This window comes from Corvus hawaiiensis, chromosome 2 (genome assembly GCF_020740725.1).
Source record: "Corvus hawaiiensis isolate bCorHaw1 chromosome 2, bCorHaw1.pri.cur, whole genome shotgun sequence".
Taxonomy (NCBI): Eukaryota; Metazoa; Chordata; class Aves; order Passeriformes; family Corvidae; genus Corvus; species Corvus hawaiiensis.
This window is the reverse complement of record NC_063214.1, coordinates 94,462,038-94,481,318: the sequence shown is the minus strand read 5'-3', so window position 1 is coordinate 94,481,318 and position 19,281 is coordinate 94,462,038. Positions and strand designations below refer to the sequence as shown.

Here is a 19,281-nt window from a genome sequence, read left to right as displayed (position 1 = left end):
GTTTCAACCTGCTCTCAAGCCTGAGCATATCATGCAGCAATGACATCTTCTTGGAGCTTCAGCTCAAAACACAGGGCAGGAGGGGAAATCAGGCAGAGATGAGGCCCTTGGAAATCACCATGCTTTGCTGCTTCATACGAAAGCACCCACATCTCACCTGTACTCCACAGTCTGAGCACAATGGTGTCCACGAGGAGAGATGCCCACCAGGAGAGACATGGGGTTGGGACCCTCCAGGTACTCCCCATTCCCAGAGATGTGGAGTTCACTGGCATCCCTGAGCCTGCTGTTGCTAGAGCCCAAATGCTGCCTGCCACAAACATTTTCACAGGTCTGGGAAGGCCTGAAGATGTCAGATGATGGCCAAAGCTGTGGGCAGGTTTCCGTGGGGGTTGGCATTTGAGCATGCTCTTCCCCCAGGTGTGGGGGAGCTAGGTGTGCAGTTTTATGTGCAGGTGTCTAATTTGGAAGGCATTGGTGTGACCTGTGGCTGTGAAGGGCTAGAAGAAGCAGACAGGCGGATGTCTTGCTAACACAGATGAATCCCCTGTTCATAACAGCAAATGCTAATCCCATCTTCCTCACTGTGAGGACCTGAGTGTGAAGTGTTTGCAAAATATCAACTACCAGCACAATCTCCACAGGTGCCCTCTTCCCCTCTGGCTCTGCTGCTAAGTCTCTGGCAGTCAATATCATATGTATGGAACCCACCTCTAAATCCCCCAAATTAGATTAAAGGCTCAACAACATCATTACACAGTTTTAATCGCTGTGCTACCTGCCATGAACACAAATGTCAGGACAGCAAGGGCAGATTCCTATGAATTCCTATGAATATCTATTAGTAGAGCTCTTCTTTTAGTAAAGACAGTACCAGTGCAAGCTAGTTAGACTTTGGTTTGTTAAACCTATCCTGAACATTTACATTCTTCTTGGATGCCCAGACTCTGGCATCTTCTGTGACTTGCAAAGAACGGCAGGGTGAATCCTGATTGAGAGGGATTAGTGCTAAAACCTCTAACCTCAGAGCAATGAATGGCTAGTGGCACCTTGGTATGGTTTCCACAGGAGCTGTGCTTTACAGCTTGCAGCATTTCCTTTCTATTTCTAAAGCACATTTGGACTCAATTATCTTAAAGGACTTTTCCAGCCTAAATGATTCTGTGATTGTAAAGCAGCTCTTCTTGTACACATACATCCCATTGCCTTGGAGTAGGGAACCTGCTGAAATTCTTGCTTTGCTGCCTGCCTGTGCCTTAGTCGTGGAAGCAGCAAGGCTACTGCCCCATGGAAATGGCAAGGGGGCCTGTGCCAAGCAATACCATCACTGCTTTAGGATAGAGAGTCTCAGCCCCCATCCGTCTTCATAAAGGCTAAATTCCAATACCACTGTATAGCTGAGACACCTGGAGATGTCTCTGCTTCTGACAACATCCACAGGAATACCTCTCCTCTACTGTTAGCCTGCCACCTTTCTGTACCTTGGAAGTGCTGGTGCCCTGAGTGTGGGGGCATTCCCCTGCCCGTCTCAAGGAAGTGGCTCAGCTGTTACCTGCTGCCAGGAGCACAGGATCAAGGCCTGACATGTTGCTGATGCTTTAGCTTTCTGGCAGCATCCTCTTGCAAGGAGTCCTTTCCCTGGTGAGGCTCCTCAAGAGTAAAGCAGCACCCAAAATGACACTAGTGGGACAACGTGGGGTAACCAGCTTTAGAGAACATTTGCTCTTAGCAGAGGGAAAAGCAGTAATGTTTGCATTAGCAGATCTGTAATCCACCTTCTCAGGTTTTTAGATTGAGTGTTCTGGAAGGCAACATTTATCCCAAGCTGGTCCCTAGGTGCTGGATGTGTACACCAGATCCAAATATGTTCTGCAGTCAGGCTAACACCTGGGGATTAAACATGTCATTAGTGCTCAGAACATCCTGGACTGGGCCAGGGGACAACCATCATTTATCCATGTTGTTTCTACAACACCAGCCGGACCTTTGAATCATGCAAACAAAAAAATTGGCTAACATGAAAAGGTTGAGGCTTTCCAGAGCTGTCCAAACATATGCCTTAACTACCCCATTTTTGCTTCTTAAACAGCTTTTCATAACTGTTTATTGTTCTAGGAAATGTGAAAGGACTGTTTACATGGTAGCTAAAGGAACATGAGGCAAAAAGCACTAGATCTAGGAGGAACAATACTTTCCCCAGGAATCTGTGGGATATTTTTCTTATCTCCCTAACCAAAGTCTCTAGGCCATGCTCCTCATCCACAGTGCTTGGAAGCTAGGCATTTCTGCATGGATAAAAGGAGATGTGTGAAAGTCGTTTTCTCCCAGAGGCTTGACTGAGGCTGTCAAATCATGCTGCTTGGCAGAGGCTGAGGACATGCTGTTGTGATCTTTTTAATGTTAGGATGAATGCCTCAGATGCCAACTTCTCATTGGTTTGGAGTTAAAACCATAGAACCTGACTGGGCTCCATGTCAAACCATAAATCAGTTTGTCATGCCAAAAAGCCTGGCACACAGTTTGTGTTAGTATCCAGTCTCTGCAGCTTGACCTACACTTGCTGCCCAAACTGCTCAGAGACAATGTGAGAGTCCTAAGGACTATTGCTCAAACAAACCCCTGAAGAAAAGAGAGAAAAGAGGGAGATGAAGGGAATGAGGTTTTCTTCAGGACCATGGAAGTAATAAATAAATCCAGCAAAGAAATTGAATCCCTCATCAAGTACTGCTTCTTCAGCCAGGAGGAGGAAAAACTGGCAGCCTCAGTTCAACAGCACAGTACTTCCTCAGATGAGTATGCTGGTGTGGAAAGGAGAGTCATTTGCCTGCTGCTGTTTCTTCACCTCCCCATCTTAAAGAGGTTTTCCTTTTCCTCCCCTTGAAACAGTTCAATTTTGTATCAAGGACCATGTCTCTGCTACAACTGCCTCTGCAGAAGTACACTGAAATGCAGAGATGGACCCAATATTGGCAAGGAGGTAGGCAGGTTGTAACCCCACCTCTACACTGAGCCTTGCTTGGACAGCTTTTCCTCCACACCCAGCAAGACTCTCCCCATGGGAGCTACTGGAAGAGCTTTTTTCCATCTCAAACCTCTTGCTTTTTTCACGTACAAGTGTCCCCTTCACTCATCATCACACTTACCTTGCAGCAGGAAGGGAGAAAATTCACCACTGAGCTACTGACAACACAGCCTGACTTTGTGATGTCAGGCTAATCTCTAAAGTTGCTGTCTTTTGTAGTGAGGCGTCACTACAGCTTCCTGTGCAAGGAGATGCAGGGCAAAAACAAGGCAGGACACAAGACACAAACTACCCTGCAACAGGGCTGCACACCTGGGGCGGACAGACAGACAGATGAAGGGGTGTTAGAGTTTGTTACATCCACAGAGCAGTCAGCACTTCTTAAGGTGTTTCTGTCAATCCCAAAGGCCTGACAAATAATCTGATTAATAAATTAGAGTTTCTCATATCTCAGCCAAAATATTGAGCCCTGAAGTACCACCATCTCCTTGGGGTCTCTTGCAGCACCTTCTGAAGGCACTCCCAAATGCAGCAAAGTGATGGGCTGGCACTACTCAAGAGCACAACAGCCCTTTCCATCGGGGCCCTCATGCAGCTCTAGCCATGATGCCTTAAAAGGCTGGTTAGCACAGAGATGTTGCAGTCCTTATCTCCTGCCCATGGCTGCTGCTTTGGAGATATCATATTTATAGCTCACCCGAAGCACGGATGCCCAACTGTCTAATTATGAAACATAGAGTTTGGGCAATCCAATAAAGAGGCAAGTCTGTCCTGTCCTCTGTCGTTCACAGACTCCTGAGCAGAGGCAGCACTGACCTGCAGCAAGGTAAGATAGTGCCTTGTTTTGATTTTCACTGTCTTTTGAGCCCTTTTTTCCTTTCCAGCTACTATTTGCCATCACTTCTCAGGGCTCTGCATAGACATCTTGAGGGGAGTGCTGCTTTCTCACGGGAAGAGTGGACTTTAAGATGTTTGCTTCTTTCTTGCTACCAAGGCACACACAGAGAGTCTCTCTTTGTATTCCTGTTCTGCTGTTGCGAACCAGGTGCTAACTAACAGCTGCTCTTTAGTTTCTTCACTAATAATACACTGTCATATCTTCATGTTCTCAAGGAACACAGCCATATCTAACTATAGACACTTCCCTGGTTTGAAGAGCAAACTGAATTACTTCAGACAGAAAGCTTTTAATGAGTTTTTGGAGTTTTTTCCCCTCTATCAGCATTTTCTTCTTTATGTTGAATGTTTGGAAAATGAATAAATAGTAGAAAAAAAAGAGGACAACAGAAGGAACATTTTACTCTTTTCTCCTCTTTCAGACCATTTCCTAGTAGCCATGAAAGAAAAAAAGGAAAATTACAGGCGATACTTGCTGATTTCATATTTTAAACAATTACTTGTTATGGATTACAGCATCTGAGGGAAAAGGGAAAAGAAAGTGAAGCATTGAATCATAATTGGATGTCAAAGCAGGAATCCATCAAAACTGGCCTGTAAAATAGCATTAGCAATAACTGCCAAATGCCAATAATCAGGATATTGTAACATTAAATTGCTTTTAACCTCATCTCAAGAGAGCATTAATTTTCAAATGAAGACAATAAAAGAGCACCTCTTAGGGAAAATAAGATTATTTGTGCATGTGTGTACATTTGTTTAGATGCATTTACACATACATTTTTATTATAAATATTCTTATAACCAAAGGCTTTTAAATCCAAAGATCACAAAATATGACAAAGAGGTAAGAAATATTAATTTACTTTTAGCCTAAATGCAGAAGCTATCACAGATTTCACTAGAGTTTGTGTACTATTCCATTATTCAAGAAATTAAATGAAAGAAAGTTTTTTTTAAAATGCTGAATCCTTCACAGGCTTTGACAGGATCTCAGGTCCCTGGTACCATGAGGAGTAGAACTCCTTAGACCTGACCCAAAGCCAGTGCTTGTAGGAAAGGACTGCCCACTTCAAAGTGTTTGGTATTGAGGTCAGATCCTACATTAGGATTTCAAAGGCAGAAGGGTAGATGATTACTTGGTCTAAAGCTGCTGGAGATGCACTGACTTTAGATGAGAGGTAGGTGTTTACTTCGGTGCAATTGGTGCAGCGGTTTGGTCTGGTCCCAGGGCTGTCTCTTGGGCTCTGCCATGACAATGTGCCTGGCAGTGCTCCTGTGGCAAATGCAGCCCTGGGGCTGTGCCCAAGCCATTACACACTCATGGCCTCTGAAATCAAGTGAATACATCCAAAACACGTCCTAGGGATAGGATTTTCTCTTAGATCATGCCCAGGGGGAGAGCCCTACATGGCATCTCATCAACAAGCCAGCATGGTTGACTGAATCTCAGTGCCTGGGAGCATCCTGGTGTCCTGTGTGGTTTGAGTAAAGACATGGCCTCCAAGGTTGCCCCCATGTATCCAACCTCACCAGTGATGGGCACTCACTGCCATGATTGATGTGCTCAGGTAATATGTCATGTCTGGCTTAGCTTTCCAGGGTTATCCTGGTGGGGGCTGTGACAGTGTAGATGGCACTGAGACAACATGCTTAGGGACAAGTTTGCTCCACCTTTCAGGTCAAGAACAGCACACAACGTAAGTGGAAGAATAAAGTAATATAAAATACCAAACTGTCTGCACATGCACCTATCTTATACTGGTACTTACTGTCCCCACATGGATGCCTTGGAATGTCTCCAGACACTGCAGCCAGCACGTCCACATGTCTCCCTGTTCTCCAGCAGTCACCATTTTGCCACTACACTGTGGTCTGGTCAGATCTGCTCAGACCTCCAATCTTCTGGCCCCCAGCACTGGTGAGATGAGTTTCCTAAGTTACTTAGAGCTCAAAGGCAGCGTATCCCACCAGAGAGTGCAGTGTTTTAGAGCGGGACCAGTGGACATGGCAGCTGCCTTCACTCGTCTGGATATTACAAGATCTTTCTATTAAGCTAAACTGATGTGCTTGCACAGTAAATTGTGCAATAAAGAAAACACGTACAAAACTCGTATTTTTTAATAGAGTAGTCCTGCCTCTTGCATACTAGAAATTTTCTCATGTCCTCAAATTCTTTGTCTATCTTCCAAGCCTCAGGCTAAAACAATAAAAATAAGAAAATCATCCTGTTTGGGCACTTAGTGTTAAAGTACTGCAGCCACTGGTGTATTGACAGTGTTCCCTTTTAAAAACAAGGAGCAGAAGCAGCATTCCAATCATGTACAGCAAAGCATTAGCTTTTTAAAAAAACTCTGTTCGCCAAAAGTCTTTAGCTGGAATAAAATGCAGGAACATACATACTAATGCTGTGATTTTTCACTGGATTTGAATTTAAAAGTGAAATTCAACAAAAAGACCCAAAGCCTGTTTCCAAAATGAGGCCATTCTAAAGGCAGTCTTTCCAACAATAATACTTTGTTCTTACCTAGCATTTAAAAATATAATTAATGTATGAATAACTTTACTTTTTCCCTTCCAAACAGCAAGCCATCAGAACAAGGCAGACCTTTGACTGCAGCTGGCAAGAGGCTGTGAGGGGGCAGGCTCGTTCAAACACTTCCTTAATACAGAAAATGTAAAAGGCTATTTTACAAGGAAGAAAGCCAGAGAAGGAAGTGACTGTGATTACTGACTTGGGGGTGAAATTGTGGCCCCACAGATATCAATGGGAGTTCTCTCAGAAGCATCCATGGATTATTTTAACAAAACTCACATCTCTTTCTTTTCCTCCTTTTCCTCCTAACTCGTGTAGATTTGTACCACAAAAGTGCATTTTCATATGTTTTCTTACCATTTTTCCTTTTCTGTAGCTGTGTGTTGTCTAACCAAACCACAGACACTCTGACACAGTTGTTTCTCAGTGAGATGAATTATTACTGACTACAATATTTTATCTTTGGCTTTATATCACAATGAGTACAGTTTCATGCTGATAAATCTCACACTGTTTCAACAATGTTCATGACCTAACACTGATCAGCTTTGAGAAGCATAGGTCATGTTACACAGAGTCCTAGTTTTTCTGAAAGCAGCTGGAGCAATATTGCCTGGTTTTGCCCAACTCCCTCTGACAAACATGGAAGGAGGACGACCATAGATATTTCAAAGGGATCCATCAGCTCCATAAAACTCAAAATGTTTCTGCTGCAGGTTGATTTAATGGCTACTGTTAAGACATGCTACCAAGAATTAGTGAAACTGAAAGAGCTAGAAGAAAAAAAAATTCCCTCAATTTCACTTCATATTTTCAGTAATATTTTTTATAAGGCCACTTATACAGGTTCTCTTTTATAATATTCTTTTCTTTCCTGTGTCTGTGGAACTCCCATATCACAAAAAATTAGAGTAAAACTCTCCTTTAGAAAGGAAAAGAAGTACTTTGTCATGAGAATAAAATGGGCACATACGTGGAGACAGAAGTTGTCTCAGACAATCCATAATCAAAGCTAATGGGCTTTCAGACCAGCATATTCCCTGTCAAGCTAAGCAGATTTTCACCAAAGCCTCCCTAGAAATTTGCATGTTTTCTGTAGGAAAACATTGACAGCATTGACTAGTGCTCCTTTTTGGTAGTCAGTGGCTAGGGAAGCAAAGCCCAACATGCCTAGAGATTACCATATGAAAACACAGAAATACCTGCAAGCCATAGATGCCGCCACACAGAAGCCCATTATTCTGTTATTTATCCCATATTTTAAAGGCTGTGTATCCTAATTTCCTATGCATGGTTTCCATTGCAACACATCTCACAGGCTCCACGTTGGGTGTAGAAGGCAGTGGGACACTCGGGGCTTGGAACACTAATTAGGATTCAAAGAGAGAGATACAGCATGGCACTTTTGGTACAGAACAATAAAACAGGAATTTCTCAGAACAAACTCTGTTTGTTGTAGTTTTTAACTCCACCATGTAAGCCCCACTCAGGAATTCGCTTGAGCACAGGTTAAACACATTGTGTGTTATGCGCTAACGTGGCCTGCATTTCACATTGTTGAGTATTTCTTCTCTCAACATCCTTTAAGGGGAGAAAAATAGCACTTTTTCCTAATTCAGAAAAGAGAAGTAAGGGCCTTCTAAGGGCCGGATCTGAGGCAGCCATGGTTCCTTTCTGCCTTTTCACCCTGTGTTCACCAATGCAAATGTAGGGTGGATTTGCAGATCGCTAAAGGAAAGAGCAAACAGCTCTGGGTCCAGGGCATGCTCACAGAGAAAGCCAGCAGAAGAAGCAGTGTGAACATGGCTGTGGAAGTGCTGTAGGCACTCAGGCAGAGCAGCTTCCTTCCTCACAGGTCTTCCTCTGCCCTCTCCTGCAAGTGAAGTTCCCACTGTCTGCCAGTGCTGTGTTTGCTGCCAGACAAGCCAGTCCCTTCTCCACATTTTTTTCTGGATATCCAAGTGTTAGAAACTCTTCCTTGCAAATGAGGAGTTCCTGGAAATCCTTCTGGATATAAGGAAGAGTCAGCATCATTGTGGACAGGCTCTTCAGGGACAGACAGATGGGCAGTGCTCAGTCACATAAAGCATTTGCATTGTAGCAACCCAGCTGGGACTCACTGGACTTTTAGACATTAGGGATAAGTAAAAGGACTAGCACTGCTTCATAATGTGAGTTCTGACTCCTCTTTAATGATTCATAAAAATTACTTATCTTCCAGCAAGAGACACTTTATCTTCAAGACAAGCCATTATTGCAAGTCCTTCCTTCATTTTACTCACAACGTTTGAATTTCATTTACATTAAGACAGCAACTCCACTAGACAGCCATGTGAATATAAACTTGGCAGGGGCAAACACAATCCATATGCCTATCAGGCTGACAATGGATGGTATATTTTTTCAGCTCTATGTGAAGTTTTAGATACCAAATTCACATCAGCAAACAAATGATTTCTTTAATCCTATTATTTAAAGGGCCTGAGCATTTATAGGGTTCAAAGTAAGCACAGGCCTAAGAGGATCAACAGCAAGGACTCTACTTCAAAGTGCACAATCTAAGCTCATATACTCAATCATAATATATGTCTGAGCCTACATCTCAGACTCTCTCATTTTATCTGTAGTATATACAAACAATAGTTGGGAAGAAAAATAATTGTTGCCGTACAGAAGGGTCTTTCTGCAAAATAGGATATCCCCAGTCATGGTCAGATTGGAGAGGGTGACTGTTTCTACTTACATCAAAATATTATGAGTCTGAAGTAATCTGGGAAGTGATTTGCAGCTGTATGCTTCTTTTGAATATTAGGCAAGTTAAAGGGTTTGGGGAATGATAGGGCCAACAGATAACCAGTCCTTGAGGAAGAGATGGCTGTAACAGAAAAGGCTAAATGATCTCCTTTTTTTGCTCCTGTGTTCATTGTGAGGAACTTGGAGAGCTTTCTGCAGCAGAATGCTTCCTTATGTGTGTCGTCAGAGGATCTATTTCAAGCTGGTGTCTGTAGAAGAGGTGTGGAGCAAATAAAGAAAATGAATAGGAAGAAAATGTTAAAACCAGATGGTGTTCATCCAACAGATCTAAAGGGACTGAAGGATGAATTAGCTGAAATAATAATAGTCCGTGGCCTCTTATTTAAAACAGACTTAGAACTGAGCACCTGAATGTATCCAATACAGCATCAGCCTTTTTAAATGCTTCCAAAAGAAAACGGGAGAAATAGAGCCTGGTAAGAATGACAAATTTAGTAGAAATCACTATGCAGGGTAGAGAAGCTGGGTAAATATGACACATTGGGACAAATTCAATACAGCTTGGTGAGGTGAGATAATGTTCTACAAATCCATCAGGTTCCTGTAAGACAATAAACAGCATGGAGATACAGGAGATCTCTGGTTGACAGCATCTGCCTATTTGTCCTTTTCCATGTCTTCAGTAAGGGCCCTCACCACACACTCTTAAAAACACTTAAGCAGTAATAGGATAAGAGGGAAGATATTTTCATGTATTGCATAAAATAAATTGAAAGATAGACAGGTTTTACATTAAAGAGATTAATAGGAGATTATTAGTGGAAATTCTTCTAAGACTGAGAAACAGGATAAGAGAAAAGGATCTTAGGCAACAGGATGAGTGGGCACTAGAACAACATCTTAAAATGAATGTAGATGAGCATAAAACAGTGAACGTGGGGCAAAAATGTAACTTTAGCTGTAAAGTAATGTTCTGAGGTTCTGAGGTTCTGAGATATCTACCAGGGTGTGAAATTTAGAGGTTATATAGATTGACAAAAAAAACCCCAAAACAACAGAACGTACACTGGTCACAAGCAGCCAAAAAAGTAAACTGAATGTTAAAGTTTTGGCCACATCACCTGAAAAACTAAATTGTTGTATTGAAACAGTTTGAGGAGGAATGATATGACATGAGGAGTAGCTTTCATACAGACTGAATAGGTAGACTGGGACTCCCTGGCCTAGGAGAGATGGCTGAGGGGAGATATGATAAAGATTGACAAAGGTGTGAACAGCCTGTAGCACATGAATAAAGATCAGTTGCTCATTATATCTCCAAAGGTAAGACCTAAGAGGCCTCAGATGAAACTAGTAGGTAATATGTTCAAAATTAACACAAGGAAGATGGTTCTTCAGCAGCACAGAGTAGAGCTATCTGTTACTGGAAACTGTGAATTTTCTTTCAGGCGATCAGGAGGGAACTGCAAGCTCATGAAAGTGATACTCAGTATGGATGCTGCCTCCAGGTTGAGAAACCCCCAAGCCAAAAGTTGCTGGAGGCTGGCAGAGTATTATGAAGAGATATCATTACATTCTCTTCTCACTTTCTTCCCAAGACATTTCCCAAGAGCAGCATAACAAATTGGAGGAACCCTTTCTTCAGTGTTTCTCATATTGCTGTGGTGTGATCTGAATAGCTACAAATGACAAGTTCTGCCTGACACTATTCATCCTTTGTAGGCATGAATGTTAGATTGAAAACTTTAGTCTGAACCAACCTTCCTCCCTTCCTCCCTTCCTCCCTTCCTTCCTTCATCTGTGGAGGTTGTGGAGTCGTAATTTTAATCCATAAGGGCAAATTAGATTTGCCAGGAATGAGTTAGACATTGTTACTTCTGCCTTGGAAATTAGATAAGTTCTTAAGATGTCTGCCAACTACTCCGTTTTTCGAACCTCTCTTTGCTCAGAAGTTCCTGAGGCCTCTGGTTGTCAGATAAAGTGAAATGGTAGTCTCAAATGTTGCTGTTGGTTATTTCCAGAGGGTCATAAGAGATATCAGGGATGCAGGCAGAAAAAGAGCTAAGAGGAGCAGAAGCAAATTATACACACAGAAGTAAGGTTTTGGAGAAAAAGCTATGAGCAGTGGGGCAGTGAGAGGGGGAGGACTATGGAAAGGGGATTTTGCCTAAAACTGCTTAAGTGTGCTGCTGGGAACACCACAGGGAATGTGAGCTATTTTTTACATAATAGCAAGTCTGGTGCTGTCAGGAACACAGAGCGATTCGTTGCTTGGAACAATCACAGTGTGTTTGTTTCATGCGTCTGGAACATGGAATAATAAATCATGATTATACTGAAATTAATAAATCTTAAATTAAGGGGTAATATTTGCCAGATCAGAAGACCAGCAATTACTGCAACGTCTGTAGTAATTTGACATCCCAGATTCCATCTGCAGGAGTAGGAAACCCAAAAGTCTCTTCCTGTCTGTCACATTCAGGACCAGCTTGGCAGTCAAGTTGAATCCAGAGGAAAGAAGCAACATAGACCTATGCATAGGTCTCTGCTCTACCATCATTTAGAATCATCTGAAGACCCCTTACCTGTTGTTGGGGGTCGTCTCTCTATCCCAAAGCACTTCCAAACACATGCCACCAACATCTCTACCCTTGGTTACAGATGAAAAAATTATGGAGCTGAGTTTATTGAACACTTAGAATAAGAAGGAATGTGAAGATGGGAAGGACCAAAATGTTTCACTCTAGTTTCCTTAAAATTAAAGGCACTATCTGTTCCTTAGTAAGGGGAAAAAAGGAGAAAGGATGCTAGGGAAAGTAGGGGGAAAGACTGTATTCCATAAGAATTGTTGTCTTTCACACTCTGTGTTTTAACTCTTCATTATTTCTTCTTTATGCAGTTCTCAGCCTGGTGAGGGCTATTCAGGGTGGCTGCCCCACTTGGTACAGACAGCTACTGCTTAGGGAGTTGTTTGATGGGCTGTCTTTATCCTGCAATGGCCTGTATGGCTTTTTTTTAATCCATGAGGTCCTAGGATGGATTGTCTGACAATGTTGCTTGTCCAGTGAAGGACCTGCCAGTCCTGTAACATGGTGCCTCAGCTTTCCAAGCTGTTGGAAACTCAGCCGTCAACAAGAGGGATTTTCCTTAGCAGATACCATTCCTTTAAATGCTGGGTTGATCCCTGAAGTGTCTTCTGGTATTCTGTCTGCTTCTTCATCAAGCACCACTACACTTCTCCTTTGTGATCAAATTGTGTTCCTCTGCACATCAGTGATAAAAGCTGTTTGTCTACTCAGCTGGGAGAGATGAAAGTAGCAGAAAAAGGGACACAGCTGTCTTTCTGCCTGGGTCATCCATTGCAAACTCTCTCTTACATCTCAATTTTCCACAGAGAGCAGGTCATGGTAGCAATTACACAGAAAGTGACAGACCCCATGGTGACCAGTGTCTCACTGCCACATTCACTTTGGGATGTCTCTTTTAGGAGATAGATTTCTCTGAATGAAACTGGGACTAACTGGATTGAAAGTCCTGACTAACTTTAAAAAATTAATGAAATCTTTGTCCAAACTGACCATAATGGTCTAAAATGCTTTCGGCTCCATCCCAGACCTTTCTGTCACAGAGACACACTTGGATTTGAGTCTCAATCATCTATCTTATCACATAGCATCATATTATCCTTCTAAAGATAGCTTTTCCTTTAAAAAACAGAAGGTCTTTGATGCTACTGAACCATGTCACCTTTCTCTAAATTACTGTAGAAAATTGTTTAACACTGTACGTGAAAACTCTTCAAACATATTAATAAAGTAAACATGGAAGTATTCTTTTTTACAGATTAGATTGGAGTTTCTAAACCACTAATGTTTCCACATTGGTTTAGGCTAAACATCAATAATATAAGTCTTGAATCATCCCAAAGCAGCCAGACTTTCTCTATCTGCCTTGGCTGGGATGATTTTAATGGATTGTCCAAAGATGTCTGTAATTCCCTCATCAGAATCTGTGAAACCCTGGTATTTCTTACCTGATGTGTCTTTCTACTTGAGGTTCAAGTCACCTAGGGGATGAAAGGAAGGTCAGAATATTTCAAAAAGCCTTGTGACTTGGAGACTGAACTGGGAAAGAAAATGCATGCTGAAAAAACCTTTTTATCCTTTGCATATTCGTCATAATCTTGGGAAAAATACATATGTGTGACCATCTTATGAGAATGAAATTTCAGGAAGATTTAATATTGCCTGGCTGTTATTTTAGGTTTAATGAACTAAAATGCAACATCTGCACTAGTCTACACTACTTCCTAAGTGGTAGTGCCAAAAATAGCAGCTCTCCTAAATGCACCCTCTCATATTCAATTGAAGCTTGTATTATACAGATTCAAGCATCCAAAAGGAGATTAGTTCAATTCTGATAAAGTAACTTAACAGTTTCCAGGATAAATTGGTGGAGTAAAGAATCAACCAGTAGCTTAGCCATTTTCAAACCTAAAAGTGTATATTTTCCTCTCCCCTGCTCTCTCAGAGACATTATATTTCTCTGTGTCTCAGACTGGGGGAAATAGAAATATTCCACTTCCAGCTGTCTCTTTCCACCACTTTTCTTAGTTCGTTCTTTTCAGACAGAAAAGGAGATAAGTGCTGAAATTATAGTTATTCCAGCATCAGCCCAGTAGCTGAAGTGAGACTTATGAAGGCTTAGTAAAATCACTGAGAAGTCCTGCTATGAAAAGGATAATATTTCCACCTTTTTTCCCATATAGAGGTACAGCATTCTACACATAGAATTAACCTGTTAAACACACAGACCACTGAAGAACAAGCAATATATGCTATGTAAATGCTATGTACATGAGCAGAATATAAACCATAGGATAAGCTTCTAAATCACTGTATGGTACTTGCATTTCCACTCTTAATTTAGGCCCCCTGTTGGAAGCACTGCCCCTGTTTTCATTGCATTGACTCCTCTGAAGCCTTGAAGATGCCTGATCTCTGCTGGGATCATCAGAGAACCAATGCAGTAAAAATAAAATATTATATATATATATATATATCAGAGAACCAATGCAGTAAAAATAAAATATTATATATATATATATATATATATAATATATATATATATATTATATATATATATATATATATTATATATATATATATATATTATATATATATATATATATATATATATATATATACGGAAAAATAAGAAGTGGGTTACATAATAAATTTGTTAGTGAAAGGACCCCTGCCCTTTCCTCCCCATCCCTCTGAAAATTAATTAAATTTGGGGGTCTCCCACCCACCCACACCTGTTGGATTTGATTCTGATGGGAAAGGGGCTGGGGGCTGCTGCCAATCACTGATGAATATTTATTTGCCAGCTAAAATGTGGAGTGAGTGGTACTGAAGGAGGCTAAGAGGTCTGATGTTCCCTGTACCTTCCCTAGCAGTGTTTGGTGGAGTGCATACACCTCATCTTGGGATGAGGGAAGCTGTCTGGTAACCTTCCTCACCCCTTCCACAGCTCCACACAATCTTGATGTAGCTGCTGAGTGTCAAGTCCCATATTGAGCCCACAAATCAATGGGTTGTAAATTGGCAGAGTCTCTTCTGCCTTCACGGAATCAGAGGTGTTATATTAAATTAGGCAAAAATTACCTTAGCTCCCCTAAGTCAACCCAGAGCTGCAACAGATAAACTAAATCACTTCAGATGGAGCCAGTATATATTTAAACTTGTAACTGTGGAACACACTTGTCTTGTATGACCACAGGGATCATCAAAAAATTTCTGTCAGACTTGCTGCAGTAGCTGTCAATGGAGAGATGGGGAAATAAAAATATCATGGAAATTGAAAAAAATCAATTAACACATTCAGAATATTTAGTTTGTTTAGAAAACTTTGGAAATAAACTGAATCAAATATCCCAATTCTAATCACCTTCAAGGCCTTCTTTCTCTTTAATGTGCACTACTAAATCAGAGCTGAGGTAAGAACAGTAACTAAGATGGAAATAAATTATCATTGTTGCCACTGTGCAATAGTTTAATCTAAAAGAAAGAAACTATTACTCCTATTATGTTTATGCTCTAACTAGTCCTTTGTAAATTTGTTCACAACTTACACATGCGTTTGGCTGTCCTGAGCTTTATATTTACAGATGGTGAAGCTAAAGAACAGAAAGATGAAAAGTCTCATCCAAGGGCATCTAGCAAGTCACTGATGGGGCTGGAAATCCAACCAGTAGCTTTCCCAAGATACAGGTGCAGCTCCAACGCAGCTTGTGGGTTCAGTGAAAATTGTTTACTCTCTGGTTTAATTCATTTTACAGTGCCACTGCGAATACAAGGGAAGAGTCAGGGACTCCCCATGTGGCTGGGGAGTGCAGCAGCTTTGATTTAAATAAGATTTAATTGTCATGGCATCCTTAATCCTGTATGCCCATTGTCAGTCCTCCAGGGCATGGTGCCTGTGTTTTGAAAACTCAACAGCAAAGGCTGGATCACCTGACAAACAGATCATTGCTGATCATCAAAATAACTCACATCTGTAAAGGAGATTTAGCTTCTGATAGAAGAACTAAGAATGGCCCTTTTCCACCATTTTATTCTGTGCTTTCCTAGATTTGAAGTAGCACTGAGACTAACTAACACATTTCACCCCCATTCCAAATCTGACTACATTTGGGTGCATAAGAGGACAGCAAGTACAGGTCAGGGTTCTGGCATAAGTTTGTTTTGCAGGAGAAACCCTTATCTAACCCATGTGCACATCTACACCACTGCTCAGGCACATGCCAGAACCCAGTGTCCAAAACTGGACCATCTGGCGTCTTCTGGATGCAAAGCAACAGCAAGACTGTCTCAGGCTAATGGGCTTTACATTTTTATCCTTCTGGTTTTCCTTAAGGTTGAAAGCATTCATACTAAAGCTCCTCCCTTTGGCAAGCACCAGTCATTACTGAAGAATTACCCCAAAATGCCTTCCCAGCCTACCCCTCAAGCTGCAGAGAGCGGACATCTCCCATGAGCTTCTGATCCAAATTCTTCCCTCCGGGAGGTTTCCCAGGACCCTCACTGTTTTGATTAGCAGAATGTGTTTCTGCTAGAATGGTTGATAGATGAAATTGGATTTTGTATCAGAAAAAGTAGTTCCTGGTTATAGTGGGATTAATAGTTCCCCCTCTTCCTACCATGTGCACACTGGCAGGGCTCTCGACTGGATACTGAGCATGTGCTGAGACAATCTGTTCCTTTGGCTTTCTCTTACACAAAGATGGATGGTTTTGGTTTCATTGATTTCCCCTGCTTTTGTTCATTTTCCTCCTGATTATGGGGAAGCTTGGCAAGAAATAAGGGTGGAGAGAAACTAGGCTGGGGTCTGAATGCTCGTAAGGGAATGCCCGCACGCTTGGTCTTTGTAAAAATGTGCACCTCTCCACAAAGGAGAAGAGAGACAGGTTGTTTCACTCTTCTTTGGCAAGACACTAAGCAGGAAAAATGACCAAAACAAATAAAACCTCATACCAATCTTAAGCAAGGACTTTATTCTCTCAGCAAGGTGAAGAGCCTTACAAATGCTTGGGTTTGAGTTGCTGTAAAACCTCTCTGGTAAAGAGCGAGCTCTTGGATTTAGCAAAGCCATGTTATTAATAAGCATCAGGGGTTTAGAGAAACAAAGGCTGGAGGAGGGGAGAGGGAGCCTTATTTTAGGAAGGGGGCCAAGAACGACAAGATGTTTAGGAGGGGGAAGTATTGACACCCTTGGAATAGAGAAAAGTGTTGAATGCCAGCTGCAGAGCGCTTCAAAGAATGAGAGTCTCCGATGCTTTTGTCTCCTTATATGGTAAAATGATAGCGAGGGGTTTCACTAGGCTGGGGAAGGCAGCAGTCTCTTTCCACACAACACTGACTGCAGAGCTGGAATCGGCAGAGCCGCTCTTTGCAGGCAGCAGAAAGCCCCAGCTGGCCGTACAGCTCTCCGCTGCAAGCAGGCCAGTGTGCTCTTTGCACATTTGTTAATGGATGTGACCCCCTGTCCCCGGTCCAGGAGGTGGCATTAACTGCCCGCTGCTGCTCTGTAAGTAAATATCCCTTTTTTCCCCTTCCCTCCCACTACCCACAGAACATATCTTTGGAGGTGTCGCTTTAAACAAAGGGTGCAGAGAGGAGGAGAGGGTTGTTTAATGCCCCAGTGGGTTGTTGGGGAAGGGTGTAAGGAGAGAGATTGCCGGTTCCCCTTTCTCCTGAGTGCTCCGGGAGGGCTGTGAGGAGGAGAAAACGACAAATTTCTTATCACAGCAATTACTGCTGCATGTCCGTCAGTAAAGTGACACATCAGCGAGCTGATGAGGAGCGGGTCTTTTCATGTGTAACTATTTTTAATGACTGTATTGTGCTGTGTGTGTAATCCACTGGGGAAGTGATAAAAAGTAGAAGATGGGGTCTTAGATTCCTTACACCTCCGTGCACTCCTGCTGCAGAGCTCAACAAAGGAGCGTTTTTGTACTGTAGCAAGAGCAGATGCAAATGAAACAAAGGTAGCCTTTCCTCTTTGCAGGCAAACAGTGTGGACAGATTGTGTATGGGAGAAACGGGGAGCCATCAGCATTGTATTTCTTCTTTTTATGTGGAGAGAATAAATTAGAATACAAATCCCAATTAATAGCTCTGCATTCCTTCTTTCTGTGCTTCTCTCTGTGTGCATGTGTGTGCAGCCACAATAACCCAGTCCTTACTGTATGCTAAGGTGGATTTCTCTGTGTACATAATAAAGGAAATACTAACTTTCATTGTCTGCATTGATGGCTGTTCCAAACTTTCTGCTTCCCCCAAGAGATATGGCTTTTATTTGGTTGACCTGATACCTGCATATTTCAGCTTTGCTGTGTACAGAGACACACACAGTCATGAGACAGCAAACCTTACAAAAATATATATAGCAGCAAGTCAGTCGGTCTGTGATTGCTACTCCCCTGACTCCAATCTGGAGCTATATTAACTGAGATTGTTAATTGACACTGAGATTGCCAGGGTCAATAGCTGTAACCTTTATTGATGGCTTTGCGTATTTATATGTTGGCTTGAATAGGAATTGTTCTAAAAGGGACCAACATAAGGCTGTGTTATTAGATAGACAAATGCATCCAAATGTGAAAGAATGCTACAGTTAAGGTTGTCTCTGGGTTTCTGCTGTGAACCCTATTTTCATCAGTTCATAAATTTATGGGACTCCCAGCTTTCTGGCCAAAATCTTCTGTGCCTTATATCAGCCAGATAGTAAACTTTGAAAATGATTGCTTCAGGCATTTGGATATGGAAGGCAAAAAAAAAGGTCTGTATTTTTTTATCTTACAAAAATTTATGTCTGTTTTGTGCACCTGTAGATATACCTAGGAAAGGATGGATTCTAAAGATTGCTTTTTTAAATAGAACCTGACCAATTCTTGGTCACATATGGAGAAAATTTTTTTTAAAAAACATCTGAGTTGCTATATTGAAAACTCAGTTCCTGATGCACCAATAGCATTACTATCAAAATCTGACCAGAGCATCAATAAAACTATAGTTTACCCTAGCCACAGGGCAAAATGATCTCTGGCTTGTGAACCAACATGTGGTTGAGGTGAGTGGGGCAGCTGAAAAGACAAAATTATGTTGTTGAGAAATCAAATTGTAAAAGTTACCTGGGGTTCCCATATGACATCTCCATCTAACTAGCACACTTGAGGCTAGGGGGTGGACCAGTTCTTGTGGTCTTTTGGAAAAGCCCAAGATGGCTAAAGTGCTGGGATAAAATATAGTTACTTTTGGTTCTCACCATTCTGCCAAATGTGCTCCCAAGGGACCAAATAGTCACTTCCAGATGGTTTGGATTTACAGGAAAATATTACTAGCTTTTGTGAAATCACTGTTATCTCACAGCAGTGGCTATATCATGTCAAATATTGTTTGGCCATGTGAAGTTCCTACCGTGAAGAGCATGTAATGGTGATTCCCAACTGAAGTACTCAGGTACAAATAATGATCTGTTTCCCATTTCTTAGAGAAGTCTAGGGATA

At 41.8% G+C, this 19,281-nt stretch overlaps 1 protein-coding gene across 5 annotated transcripts in view; it reads left to right on the top strand.

The window, feature by feature from the left end:
• Positions 1-19,281, top strand: part of FHL2 (four and a half LIM domains 2) — a 54,470-nt gene that overhangs the window by 12,914 nt on the left and 22,275 nt on the right. Inside the window, exon 1 of one of the 5 annotated variants that reach the window (XM_048326554.1) lies at positions 3,750-3,848. The exons of 2 other annotated variants lie outside the window; for them this stretch is intronic. The gene's annotated coding sequence lies outside the window, so the exon portion shown is untranslated. Of the gene's footprint in view, positions 1-3,749; positions 3,849-17,073; positions 17,301-19,281 lie in introns of those variants that run through there. 2 more of the 5 variants (XM_048326561.1, XM_048326544.1) reach the window with 2 other exon arrangements.